A 15534-nucleotide genomic window follows, 5' to 3' on the forward strand; every position below is an offset into this window, starting at 1 on the left:
GGTGCAATCCCCTATGACGTATGGTGGCGCTCCTGAAGACCACGTCTCTCCCTTCAGTAATGCAGCGCCCTCGCACTGAGGTCTATATAATGCTGATCACGCAAGAGCTCGGCCCCAGTTAGAGCCCTCAGCTACAGCAGTCAACATCATCGTCTAAGAGCAACGTGATAGTGAAGTTTCTGATAGACTTGTTCATTAAATGTGGAACACTGTACTGCAAGAGAACAGTTTGTTAATCTGTGCATCATCAGCTGCTTTAATAGTCAATAACAGTTGTAACTGATCAGGCAATCTTTTGGTAGAGATCTGTGTCGAAGTGATGTAAATGTTTTATTAATTTATGCAATAAAGTGGACTAATATTTCATGTGTTCTACACTCCTGGAAATTGAAATAAGAACACCGTGAATTCATTGTCCCAGGAAGGGGAAACTTTATTGACACATTCCTGGGGTCAGATACATCACATGATCACACTGACAGAACCACAGGCACATAGACACAGGCAACAGAGCATGCACAATGTCGGCACTAGTACAGTGTATATCCACCTTTCGCAGCAATGCAGGCTGCTATTCTCCCATGGAGACGATCGTAGAGATGCTGGATGTAGTCCTGTGGAACGGCTTGCCATGCCATTTCCACCTGGCGCCTCAGTTGGACCAGCGTTCGTGCTGGACGTGCAGACCGCGTGAGACGACGCTTCATCCAGTCCCAAACATGCTCAATGGGGGACAGATCCGGAGATCTTGCTGGCCAGGGTAGTTGACTTACACCTTCTAGAGCACGTTGGGTGGCACGGGATACATGCGGACGTGCATTGTCCTGTTGGAACAGCAAGTTCCCTTGCCGGTCTACGAATGGTAGAACGATGGGTTCGATGACGGTTTGGATGTACCGTGCACTATTCAGTGTCCCCTCGACGATCACCAGTGGTGTACGGCCAGTGTAGGAGATCGCTCCCCACACCATGATGCCGGGTGTTGGCCCTGTGTGCCTCGGTCGTATGCAGTCCTGATTGTGGCGCTCACCTGCACGGCGCCAAACACGCATACGACCATCATTGGCACCAAGGCAGAAGCGACTCTCATCGCTGAAGACGACACGTCTCCATTCGTCCCTCCATTCACGCCTGTCGCGACACCACTGGAGGCGGGCTGCACGATGTTGGGGCGTGAGCGGAAGACGGCCTAACGGTGTGCGGGACCGTAGCCCAGCTTCATGGAGACGGTTGCGAATGGTCCTCGCCGATACCCCAGGAGCAACAGTGTCCCTAATTTGCTGGGAAGTGGCGGTGCGGTCCCCTACGGCACTGCGTAGGATCCTACGGTCTTGGCGTGCATCCGTGCGTCGCTGCGGTCCGGTCCCAGGTCGACGGGCACGTGCACCTTCCGCCGACCACTGGCGACAACATCGATGTACTGTGGAGACCTCACGCCCCACGCGTTGAGCAATTCGGCGGTACGTCCACCCGGCCTCCCGCATGCCCACTATACGCCCTCGCTCCAAGTCCGTCAACTGCACATACGGTTCACGTCCACGCTGTCGCGGCATGCTACCAGTGTTAAAGATTGCGATGGAGCTCCGTATGCCACGGCAAACTGGCTGACACTGACGGCGGCGGTGCACAAATGGTGCGCAGCTAGCGCCATTCGACGGCCAACACCGCGGTTCCCGGTGTGTCCGCTGTGCCGTGCGTGTGATCATTGCTTGTACAGCCCTCTCGCAGTGTCCGGAGCAAGTATGGTGGGTCTGACACACCGGTGTCAATGTGTTCTTTTATCCATTTCCAGGAGTGTATATAATGTGCCACTTCACCGAGCAGTCAAAGAAGCCGGAGTTGTGGCTGAGCTATTGTAGTTCCGTCTGTTCAAACATGGGTTAAATTTCGAAGTTAGGAAAAAACAAATATTTTTGCTTGTGCAAAGTTAGCTAATACTAAAAAAAATCACATCTTTGTTATGATACTACAGAATGACATGTAAGATAACTCTTCCATTATCTCTAGAAATTATGTGATCGATGCAATGTTTGTTGAATTCTGGAGCAATACAATCCTGTGTGTGCTGACTGCTCGACGTCGTCGGCCTGCGACCATGACTTGTATCGCACATGCTATGTGCGTCATCTTATACACTACGCAGACCACAAACGGTTCAGGCTGCTACGGGCACGTGAACGCCGTCGCTGGAGTGCTGTGCGTTAGTATGACATCCTATACTGCTGGCAGTTTAGCTTTAGATTTCCCTTAGATTTCCTCATACTCTTACGGGGAATGCTGGCGCGGTTTATTAGAAAAATATAAAAATTAAGATCGATTTCCTTCCGTTGCCTAGTTGCGCTCGTTTGACGCCTCTAATGACATTGCTGTCGGCAGGATGTTAAATCGTGATATTCCTTGAAACCTTTTTTTACCACCTCGCTATCGTGGTGACATGAATCTGTCATTCTGTAATTCTGAACTCCTTAACAAAAAAGCGTGAAGAGTGGTGTGGGTGACAACGAATATAATACGCGATGTCAGTTCCTATTCGTTGACGGCATTTGATACAGAAAGCAGATTTTACAGTCTGATGTACTGTCCCTCCTTCAGCCAAGTTCACACGTCGTATTTCAGCAGTGCTCCTGGTACGAGGGAATGACGTGTAACGAGATTTTTCTCATCTGCACTTTAGATTCACAGGTCAGTCACGAAAAACATGTCTGGAATAAGATTGGTCGACGAGTGATCACTTTCGATGCTTCATGGAATATACACCGCGTAGACGATATTCCTCTGGAATATCTTTTTGATTTCATGCCACGGCGGTGACTGCAGCGTATTGGTGCTTCAGACCATACTGAACAAACGTTCGACAAGTTTACGCCATACTTCGGTTTTCTCTTCTGTGTCTATAAGGAATGAACGTTATAGTTTATGTACGATAATGGTGTAGGCTTAAGCAACGAATTACACTGAAGAGCCAAAGAAACTGGTACACCTGCCTGATATCGTGTAGGGACCCCGCGAGCACGCAGAAGTGCCGCAACACGATGTGGCATCGACTCGACTAATGCCTGAAGTAGTGCTGGAAGAAATTGACACCATGAATCCTGCAGGGCTGTCCCTAGATCTGTAAGAGTACAAGGGAGTGGAGATCTCATCTGCCGGTCGTGGTGGCCGAGCGGCTCTAGGCGCTACAGTCTGGATCCGCGCTACAGCTACGGTCGCGGGTTCGAATCCTGCCTCCGGCATGGATGTGTGTGATGTTCATAGGTTAGTTAGGTTTAAGTAGTTCTAAGTTCTAGGGGACTGATGACCTCAGAAGTTAAGTCCCGTAGTGCTCAGAGCCATTTGAACCATTTGAAGATCTCATCTGAACAGCACGTTGCAAGGCATCTGAGATATGCTCAATAATGTTCATGTCTTCGAAGTTTAGTGGCCAGCAAAAGTGTCTATACTCAGAAAAGTGTCCTAGAGCCATACTGTAGCAATTCTGGACGTGTGGGGTGTCGTATTGTCCTGCTAGAATTGCCCAAGTCCGTCGGAATCCAGAATGGACATGAATGGATACACGCGATCAGACAGGATGCTTACGTACGTGTCATTTCTCAGAGCCGTATTTAGACGTATCAGGGGTCCAATATTACTCCAACGACATACGCCCTACACAATTACAGAGCCTCCACCAGCTTGAACAGTCCTCTGCTGACATGCAGGGTCCATGGATTCATGAAGTCGTCTCCATACACGCACTCGTCCATGCGCTCGATACCATCTGAAACGAGACTCGTCCGACCAGGCAACATGTTTCCAGTCATCAATAGTCCAATGATGATGTTGACGCGCCCAGGCGAGGCATAAAGATTTGTGTTGCGCAGTCATCAAGGGTACAAAAGTGGGCCTTCGGCTCTGAAAACCCATATCAATGATGTTCCGTTGAATGGTTCGGACGCTGACACTTGTTGATGGCCCAGCATTGAAATTTGCAGCAATTTGCCCAAGAATTGCACTTCTGTCACGTTAAACGATTCTCTTCAGTCGTCGTTGGTCCCGTTCTTGTAGGATCTTTTTCCGACCGCAGCCATGTCGGAGAGATGATGTTTTACGGGATATTTGATACTCATGGTTCAGTCGTGAAATGGTCGTACGGGAAAATCCCCAGTTCATTGCTACCTCAGAGATGCTGTGTCCAAACTCACTTAAATCTTGATAACCTGCCGTTGTAGTAGCAATCACCGATCTAATAACTGCGCCAGACATTTGTTGTCATGTAGGTATTGCTGAACGCAGCGTCGTATTCTGCTCGTTTACATATCTCTGTATTTAAATGCACATGCCTGTACGTTTCTTTGGCGCTTCAGTGTAAAGTTTGTACCAGCCCTGAGATTAGAAACTAGGTCTCTAGCTTAATAGGCATGTGCACTAGCCGTTACGCCACACTGGCACTACTGTTAACACACCTGTACGGATTACCCAAGAACCTCTTCCTCCCCGATACAAATTCCATATCACGCCTGAGCCCGCTGCTATTCCGCTTCTAAACAGTTCAGAGGGACAAGAATGGAGAAGGGTTTCGTAAATAATTTCCAAGAAATTCTCTGAACACTAAAACTAGTTTAGGTCTAGGACCCACTACTCTCAAATACAGGGTGTTTCAAAAATGACCGGTATATTTGAAACGGCAATAAAAACTAAACGAGCAGCGATATAAATACACCGTTTGTTGCAATATGCTTGGGACAACAGTACATTTTCAGGCGGACAAACTTTCGAAATTACAGTAGTTACAATTTTCAACAACAGATGACGCTGCAAGTGATGTGAAAGATATAGAAGACAACGCAGTCTGTGGGTGCGCCATTCTGTACGTCGTCTTTCTGCTGTAAGCGTGTGCTGTTCACAACGTGCAAGTGTGCTGTAGACAACATGGTTTATTCCTTAGAACAGAGGATTTTTCTGGTGTTGGAATTCCACCACCTAGAACACAGTGTTGTTGCAACAAGACGAAGTTTTCAACGGAGGTTTAATGTAACCAAAGGACCGAAAAGCGATACAATAAAGGATCTGTTTGAAAAATTTCAACGGACTGGGAACGTGACGGATGAACGTGCTGGAAAGGTAGGGCGACCGCGTACGGCAACCACAGAGGGCAACGCGCAGCTAGTGCAGCAGGTGATCCAACAGCGGCCTCGGGTTTCCGTTCGCCGTGTTGCAGCTGCGGTCCAAATGACGCCAACGTCCACGTATCGTCTCATGCGCCAGAGTTTACACCTCTATCCATACAAAATTCAAACGCGGCAACCCCTCAGCGCCGCTACCATTGCTGCACGAGAGACATTCGCTAACGATACAGTGCACAGGATTGATGACGGCGATATGCACGTGGGTAGCATTTGGTTTACTGACGAAGCTTATTTTTACCTGGACGGCTTCGTCAATAAACAGAACTGGCGCATATGGGGAACCGAAAAGCCCCATGTTGCAGTCCCATCGTCCCTGCATCCTCAAAAAGTACTGGTCTGGGTCGCCATTTCTTCCAAAGGAATCATTGGCCCATTTTTCAGATCCGAAGCGATTACTGCATCACGCTATCTGGACATTCTTCGTGAATTTGTGGCGGTAAAACTGCCTTAGACGACACTGCGAACACCTCGTGGTTTATGCAAGATGGTGCCCGGCCACATCGCACGGCCGACGTCTTTAATTTCCTGAATGAATATTTCGATGATCGTGTGATTGCTTTGGGCTATCCGAAACATACAGGAGGCGGCGTGGATTGGCCTCCCTATTCGCCAACCATGAATTCCTGTGACTTCTTTCTGTGGGGACACTTGAAAGACCAGGTGTACCGCCAGAATCCAGAAACAATTGAACAGCTGGAGCAGTACATCTCATCTGCATGTGAAGCCATTCCGCCAGACACGTTGTCAAAGGTTTCGGGTAATTTCATTCAGAGACTACGCCATATTATTGCTACGCATGGTGGATATGTGGAAAATATCGTACTATAGAGTTTCCCAGACCGCAGCGCCATCTGTTGTTGAAAATTGTAACTACTGTAATTTCGAAAGTTTGTATGCCTGAAAATGTACTGTTGTCCCAAGCATATTGCAACAAACGGTGTATTTCTATCGCTGCTCCTTTAGTTTTTATTGCCGTTTCAAATATACCGGTCATTTTTGAAACACCCTGTATGAGTACATTGCCTTAATGACTGAAAGACATTTCTAACGCCTTCTTCAGGTGATCTCTTATGTAGTTCTCCTCTTGCACAGAGAAAGTGCAGGCCCATGAATCTGGGAGCATTGTATAAACTCAACAACAAGGTGTGCAGTTTTTCAGTGCTACTATAAAGAACATTCGATAATTTGGGATGCCATGTGATTTTATTAGATAACAAGGCACAAAATATCGTAAAATATTCACAATATGCTTTAAAATGCGAATTAGCTGCACTTTGTAAAGTTCTTAATATAATCTGATAACTCTTCTGGAATAATCAGCCAGTCTATGAAAATTACATAATACACAGAGACATAGCTAGTCCCCCTGGTATATCTTCTCACTTAACGTTACTAATGTGCAGCTCCATGCTCCTCATGTCTGTTCATATCTGGTTGTACACATTGTAGTATTTTTTAAATGAGAAGCAAAACGTAATGTGGTACTGTAACAATTATGCCACGCTCAATAAAAAACTTGGCCCAAAAGTCAAGGATTGCAGTCTTGTCTGTATAGTGACCAAAGAAGGAAATGTTTCAAGGAGCCGTCCACACGCTGGACTGTCTGGAAATCAGGCAGGCAAGGGAAATGGAACAGCCTACAGCCGCCTTTCATCTTAGCGGTCTGGGCATAACGACGGACAGTGGGACGCCTGAAGTGGTGGGGCTGTGGTGGACGACACACGCATTGGGTCGCGAGCGCGAGTGCGTTCACCTTGTAGCACAAACGTTTTCAGCAGTTACAGACAGTTTGGTATACGGGTTGTGTGCGAGCATGAGTGTGAAGGTGCAGTTCGAAGCCCTTCCGAAAGCAAATGGTTCAAATGGCTCTGAGCACTATGGGACTTAACATCTATGGTCATCAGTTCCCTAGAACTTAGAACTACTTAAACCTAACTAACCTAAGGACATCATACAACACCCAGCCATCACGAGGCAGAGAAAATCCCTGACCCCGCCGGGAATCGAACCCGGGAACCCGGGCGTGGGAAGCGAGAACGCTACCGCACGACCACGAGATGCGGGCTTCCGAAAGCAGATTCCGAGTTTATAGAGTTTACAAACTTGCTAAGAAACACTGCAAGGTAACCTGCGGCAATAGTATGAAGCCTATAACACGCTATAAAACACAGTGAAATTCGCATGCGGTTGGGTCAACATCTCTTTCAATAGGTATTGTTTCAGTATCCGTGGTGCACTGTCCAAATGAGTTAATACAACTGTTGACTGGACATCGACTACACTTTGGACTGATTACAGACAGTACTACCGAACCACTAACAACTAGCCCACTGGGTTATCCGCTTTAGCGCCTTTCGAGTACGCAGATTACATGGACATCGAAAGGTAAGGAGTCTGTGGGGACAAAGCATGCAGTAGTCACAGTCGCCGCCGGTGCTGCGTTGGCGAAATCGCCAAGAAGTGAGTAACGTGAACCAGACTGGTGTTCAAAAGTTCAAATGTGTGTGAAATCTTATGGGACTTAACTGCTAAGGTCATCTGTCCCTAAGCTTACACACTACTTAACCTAAATCATCCTAAGGACAAACACACACGCCCATGTCCGAGGGAGGACTCGAACCTCCGCCGGGACCAGCCGCACAGTCCATGACTGCAGCGCCTTAAACCGTTCGGCTAATCCGGCGGGGTGAACCAGACTGGAAGTGACAAATTACTGCCCAGTGACTCATCATTTAACTCATCAATTTGTTCATTTCATTCTTCGTAATTGTCTTAAAACCTGACGAATACCAATGTGTCTAAAACAATTTCCCTGAATAAACCTCATTGTATTGTATTTAAAGTCTCAATAAAAAATAGTCTGACCAATGGGGTACTTGCTTCTTTTTTAATAGTACAGAAGCTAGATTATCATCTATTTGGATACACTTACGTGGTTCCAGACTATTTGAAGTTTGTATATTGCCTTTCTGTGTTGCTAATGCGGGCTTTGCTACTTATTCAGCGAAACCGAGCCGGTTGGATTACATGGTGCCGGTGCTAGTCCAAAAAATTACGATCAGTCATTCTTATTTGGTTAGCCGCTCCTGCCGACTGCGTGAGGATTTGAGTTACTACACAGTAAACACGTCGTGAGTCCAAGTCTGTGGACCCTACAGAAAGGGAAAAGCCGTCTCGTGTGGGAGACCATAGAGGAGCCATAAAATTCCGCCCAGCCGGCAGCTACACACATGACCATGGGTAGTCGGAAAGGAAGGAAGAAAGGCTGGGTTTAACGTCCCGCCGAAATCGAGGTCATTAGAGGCGGAACACAATCTCGGATTATGTCAAGAATGGGTAAAGAAACCGACCGTGCGGATTTTTAAAAGAATCATTCTCGCATTCGCGTGAAGCAGTTTAAGGATATCACGGAAAACCGACATCTAGATGGCCGGACGCGAGTTTGAACCGTCGTCCCTCCGAATACCAGTCCAGTGTCCTGACCACTACGCCAAACCACTACGCCATGTCTCCCGGTGGCAGTTGGACGGTAAACGGCTACGACATTGGTGGTCATACATAAACGTTAGTATCAGTAAACGTTTGATGCGACAGTGTTCATACCTTTCGCCATTTAGATCTTCATGTGGCCTGTAAGCACATACAAGATTTAAGTGGAAAGAGTGACGGATTCTCGGCTCAGAAATAGTGTGAGGTAGGCATATTATTTTAGTCGCTTTGTAAATTCTGTTTCTTACGTAAATATCAGCCTGCATGGCTCATACAGAGCAAAACCATGTACCTGAGCAATCTTTGACTAATGCTACAGTATCTTTGAGTTGCTACCCGCCTGTGAGCATTAGCTAAGTTACACTTATTCTATGCTGAGCAGTGTTACACTTTGAAGAATTGTCAAAAATTTTATTTGTAAGAGCGATATGAGACTTGTGGAATTGGAGTATGGATATTTTTGATGCAATTATGAAGAGTTCTGGAATGCTGAGAGATTGAGTGCGTAGCATTATTTTCTGTTATTGAGATTATAGTAACAAAGATGAGATAATAGGATTATTATATGGAATGCTCTGTTAAGAAGATGAGATTCCTCTTAAGTTTTTTCTTAAAGTCTTGTAATATAAATTCTATTGTGAATATTCAGTTGAGTTTTAAAGCATCGCTTTTGAGTACAGAGATCCGTTTGAATTTTGTCAGGCGCCATTTCTTACCAGTTAAAATTCTCGCCCTTCATTCATTTATTATGTGTGTATGCACATTTCACTTCGTGCTACGAAATTTCAGTCGTAGTTTTTTAATGTTGCTTTGCTGCTGTATGTTGCACTCCGTTTTCGAAAAATCCGCAAAAATGTTTGTCAAGACACGAGGTAAGTGAAAATACGGTTTACGACCAGGATTTCTTTGTAAGTTCAGTTGCGCATTTATTTGAAGTCGGATTACATTCAGAATAGCATTGCATTTTTACAGAAACAGTCAGCTTCAATTTGTAAACGTTGTTGAGCGAATCATTTTTGTGTAATTCAGTATAGGAAGAATTTTGCACAGTACACGAGTTTAAGTTAAGAATTTTTTTGCTTGGTAATCATTTTACAAGGAATTTTGGTAAACAGTTTTAAGAAGATTCACTCAGACAGAGAGAAGTAGTCAAGTGATGTTAATAATATCTGAATTCCAATTGGTCGTGAGAGAGCAGCCAGGATCGACCATTACAGTACATTTTCTACGCATATTTAACGGCGGTGCTAATGCGTTTTACATAAAAATTATGAATATTGTCTCATATTTCATATACAGGGTGTTACAAAAAGGTACGGCCAAATTTTCAGGAAACATTCCTCACACACAAATAAAGAAAAGATGTTATGTGGACATGTGTCCGGAAACGCTTACTTTCCATGTTAGAACTCATTTTATTACTTCTCTTCAAATCACATTAATCATGGAATGGAAACACACATCAACAGAACGTACCAGAGTGACTTCAAACACTTTGTTACAGGAAATGTTCAAAATGTCCTCCGTTAGCGAGGATACATGCATCCACCCTCCGTCGCATGGAATCCCTGATGCGCTGATGCAGCCCTGGAGAATGGCGTATTGTATCACAGCCGTCCACAATACGAGCACGAAGAGTCTCTACATTTGGTACCGGGGTTGCGTAGACAAGAGCTTTCAAGTGCCCCCATAAATGAAAGTCAAGAGGGTTGAGGTCAGGAGAGCGTGGAGGCCATGGAATTGGTCCGCCTCTATCAATCCCTCGGTCACCGAATTTGTTGCTGAGAAGCGTACGAACACTTCGACTGAAATGTGCAGGAGCTCCATCGTGCATGAACCACATGTTGTGTCGTACTTGTAAAGGCACATGTTCTAGCAGCACAGGTAGAGTATTCCGTATGAAATCATGATAACGTGCACCATTGATCGTAGGTGGAAGAACATGGGGCCCAATCAAGACATCACCAACAATGCCTGCCCAAACGTTCACAGAAAATCTGTGTTGATGACGTGATTGCACAATTGCGTGCGGATTCTCGTCAGCCCACACATGTTGGTTGTGAAAATTTACATTTGATCACGCTGGAATGAAGCCTCATCCGTAAAGAGAACATTTGCACTGAAATGAGGATTGGCACATTGTTGGATGAACCATTCGCAGAAGTGTACCCGCGGAGACCAATCAGCTGCTGATAGTGCCTGCACACGCTGTACATGGTACGGAAACAACTGGTTCTCCCGTAGCACTCTCCATACAGTGACGTGGCCAACGTTACCTTGTACAGCAGCAACTTCTCTGACGCTGACATTAGGGTTATCGTCAACTGCACCAAGAATCGCCTCATCCATTACAGGTGTCCTCGTCGTTCTAGGTCTTCCCCAGTCGCGAGTCATAGGCTGGAATGTTCCGTGCTCCCTAAGACGCCGATCAATTGCATCGAATGTCTTCCTGTCGGGACACCTTCGTTCTGGAAATCTGTCTCGACACAAACGTACCGCGCCACGGCTATTGCCCCGTGCTAATCCATACATCAAATGAGCATCTGCCAACTCCGCATTTGTAGACATTGCACTGACTGCAAAACCACGTTCGTGATGAACACTAACCTGTTGATGCCACCTACTGATGTGCTTGATGCTAGTACTGTAGAGCAATGAGTCGCATGTCAACACAAGCACCGAAGTCAACATTACCTTCCTTCAATTGGGCCAACTGGCGGTGAATCGAGGAAGTACAGTACATACTGACGAAACTAAAATGAGCTCTAACATGGAAATTAAGCGTTTCCGGATACATGTCCACATAACATCTTTTCTTTATTTGTGTGTGAGGAATGTTTCCTTAAAGTTTAGCCGTACCTTTTTGTAACACCCTGTATATTGTAGCACATTCTCCTCAAGTGATCTCTAATTTCCCTCAATGACTATCTAATGAGTGGCGTTGCTTCCCAAATCTCAAGCCTAGATGCACGTTATTCATCCCATATTGTCATTCAGTACCGGTGCCTAAGTACAGCTTGAAACACCATACGAATGCTCATCTAAAGCTAGCTCGGCCTCCAGACAGATGTAACTCTTTATGTGATGTGACCAGTATAGCTAACGATCGGTTCTTCCATGTTTAGTCGCGGCTGACGAACTTACTCGTATAGCGGCAACAATAGATCTAAATCGTTAAAAAGACAAAATAAAATGTGAGAATACCGACCATGTCGCACGTTGTGCTTTCTCGCGTATTATTTCTACTGCACTATAAAATTTTGGTAACAGTACGGACAAGAGTCGTATGAGGTAGGATAATATATTATTCTTTAGAGAAATAAAGGTACTTGGTAAATCCCTCTACGAGATTTGCACTTTGAAATTCGGGGAAACCACATTATCGTAGAGGAATCGTGAAGTTTTTGTGAACAATACGATATTATACTAGTTAGTACTCGGGCAGTTACTAGGCATCTCAACTGTATGCAAATGCAATGAAAGAAATGCCCACAAAATAATATTTACGATGGAGGTAGGTAGTACCCGATTGCTGTATGTTTTCACATCTTTGTTCATTCGTTATTACTGTGCAAAGATATAAAATTATAACAAATACACAAATTTCTTAAACTGATTCGATATACACTACAATTGTATACTGAAATCTGAGGATAAAAGTGTTCAAATGGCTCAGAGCACTATGGGACTTAACATCTATGGTCATCAGTCCCCTAGAACTTAGAACTACTTAAACCTAAGTAACATAAGGACATCACACAACACCCAGTTATCACGAGGCAGAGAAAATCTCCGACGCCGCCGGGAATCGAACCCGGGAAACCCGGGCATGGGAAGCGGGAACGCTACCGCACGGCCACGAGCTGCGGACGATGAAAGTGTTACCAGATCGGACACGTAAGTCTGAAAGAAAACTGAATTGAAAGTGAGAGGCATTTTCCATGGAGACAAGTAAAGGGTAACAATTATTGAACTATACTGGGTGGTGCATTGATAGTGACCGGGCCAAATATCTCACGAATTAAGCATCAAACGAAAAAACTACAAAAGACGAAACTTGTCTAGCTTGAAGGGGGAAACCAAATGGCGCTATGGTTGGCCCGCTACATGGCGCTGCCATAGGTCAAACAGATATCAACTGCGTTTATTAAAAAATAGGAACCCCCATTTTTAATTACATATTCGTGTAGTACATAAATAAATATGAATGTTTTAGTTGGACCACTTATTTCGCTTTGTGATAGATGGCGCTGTAATAGTCACAAACGTATAAGTACGTGGTATCACGATAACACCACCAGTGCGGACGGTATTTGCTTCGTGATACATTACCCTTCTTAAAATGGACCGTTTACCAATTGCGGAAAAAGTAGATATTGTGTTGATGTAGGGCTATTGTGATCAAAATGCCCAACGGGCGTGTGCTATGTATGCAGCTCGGTATCCTGGACATCATCCAAGTGTCCGGACCGCTCGCCGGATAGTTAGGTTATTTAAGGAAACAGGAAGTTTTCAGCCACATGTGAAACGTCAACCACGATCTGCAACAAATGATGATGCGCAAGTAGGTGTTTTAGCTGCTGTCGCGGCTAATCCGCACTTCAGTAGCAGACAAATTCCGCGAGAGTCTGGAATCTCAGAAACGTCGGTGTTGAGACTGCTACATCAACATCGGTTGCACCCGTACCATGTTTCTATGCACCAGGAATTGCATGGCGACGACTTTGAACGTCGTGTACAGTTCTGCCACTGGGCACAAGAGAAATTACGGGACGATGACAGATTTTTTAGACGAGTTCTATTTAGCGACGAAGCGTCATTCACCAACAGCGGTAACGTAAACCGGTATAATATGCACTATTGGGCAACGGAAAATCCACGATGGCTGCGACAAGTGGAACATCAGCGGGTGTTTGGTGCGGCATTATGGGAGGAAGGACAATTGGCTCCCAGTTTGTCGATGGCAATCTAAATGGTGCAATGTATGCTGATTTCCTACGTAATGTTCTACCGATGTTACTACAACATGTTTCACTGCAGGACAGAATGGCGATGTACTTCCAACATGATGGATGACCGGCACATAGCTCGCATGCGGTTGAAGCGGTATTGAACAGCATATTTCATTACAGGTGGATTGGTCGTCGAAGCACCATACCATGGCCCGCACATTCACCGGATCTGACGTCCCCGGATTTCTTTCTGTGGGAAAAGTTGAATGATATATGCCATCGTGATCCACCGACAACACCTGACAACATGCGTCAGCGCATTGTCAATGCATGTGCGAACATTAAGGAAGGCGAACTACTCGCTGTTGAGAGGATTGTCGTCACACGTATTGCCAAATGCATTGAGGTTGACGAACATCATTTTGAGCATTTACTGCATTAATGTGGTATTTACAGGTAATTACGCTGTAACAGCATGCGTTCTAAGAAATGACAAGTTCACAAAGGTACATGTATCACATTGGAACAACCGGAATAAAATGTTCAAACGTACCTAGTTCTGTATTTTAATTTAAAAAACCTACCTATTACCAACTGTTAGTCTAAAATTGTGAGCCATATGTTTGTGACTATTACAGACCCATCTATCACAAAGCGAAAAAGTGGTCCAACTAAAAGATTCATATTTGTTTACGTACCACACGAATATGTAATAAAAATGGGGGTTCCTATTTTAAAAAAACGCAATTGATATCCGTTTGACCTATGGCAGCGCCATGTAACGGGCCAACCACAGCGCCATCTGGTTTCCCCCTTCAAGCTAGACAAGTTTCGTTCTTTGTAGTTTTTTCGTTTGACGCTTATTTCGTGAGATATTTGGCCCTGTCACGATCAATGGACCACCCTGTGTACAAAAAACGTAAATTAGTTACAGACAACGGCATGTAAACTTTTCATTCAGCGTGTAAACGTCACTATAGGTATTCGGATTTAGGTTATGACATGTTCGATTTACCTGCCGTCATTTGCGATGATGTGGCGTGGACGAATAGCGATATTCTGCCTGACCCGCTGAAGTGTCGGAACATCGATGCTGTCGATGACACCCTGAATGGCTGTTTTCAGCTCAGCAATGGTTTTAGAGTTATTGCCGACACGTCTTTAATATAGCCTCCCAAAAAGGAGTCGCACGTGTTCAGGTCGGGGGAAACGAGACCCATGTCAGTGTCCAATGGGTACCCCAGAGACAGAATGCGCTCCCCAAAGTGCTCCTCCGGTACATCAAACACTCTCCTGCTTCGATTCGGTCTACCTCCGTCTTGCATGTACCTCATCTTGTCGAAATCAGGGTCACTTTGGATAAAGGGAATGAAGTTACCTTCCAAAACCTTCACGTACCTTTCGGTAGTCACAGTGCCGTCAAAGAATATCGCATCGATTATTCAGTGACAGGACATTGCACACCATGGACTCAAAAATGGTTCAGATGGCTCTGAGCACTGAGGGACTTAACTGCTGAGGTCATCAGTCCCCTAGAACTTACAACTTCTTAAACCTAACTAACCTAAGGACATCACAGACTTCCATGCCCGAGGCAGGATTCGAACCTGCGACCGTAGCAGTCGCGCGGTGCCGGACAGCGCCTAGAACTGTTCGGCCACCGTGGCTGGCACCACACGCTCACCCGTTGAGGGCGAAGAGAGTTCTAGATCACGAAATGCCGATTTTCAGTCCCCCAAATGGACAATTTTAGTTATTAACGAACCCATCCAAATTAAAGCGGGCTTCGTCGCTGAAACCGTACCATAACGCGCATACCAATTCCCATCATGGTCCGCGGTCAACCGTGCAGTTTCAACATCCTAACGCATACCGTTCAGAAGTTACGATTGTATTTTATGTGCTTCAATTGTTGTCACCCTGTGAAA

This window comes from Schistocerca americana, chromosome 4 (assembly GCF_021461395.2).
Source record: "Schistocerca americana isolate TAMUIC-IGC-003095 chromosome 4, iqSchAmer2.1, whole genome shotgun sequence".
Classification (NCBI taxonomy): Eukaryota; Metazoa; Arthropoda; class Insecta; order Orthoptera; family Acrididae; genus Schistocerca; species Schistocerca americana.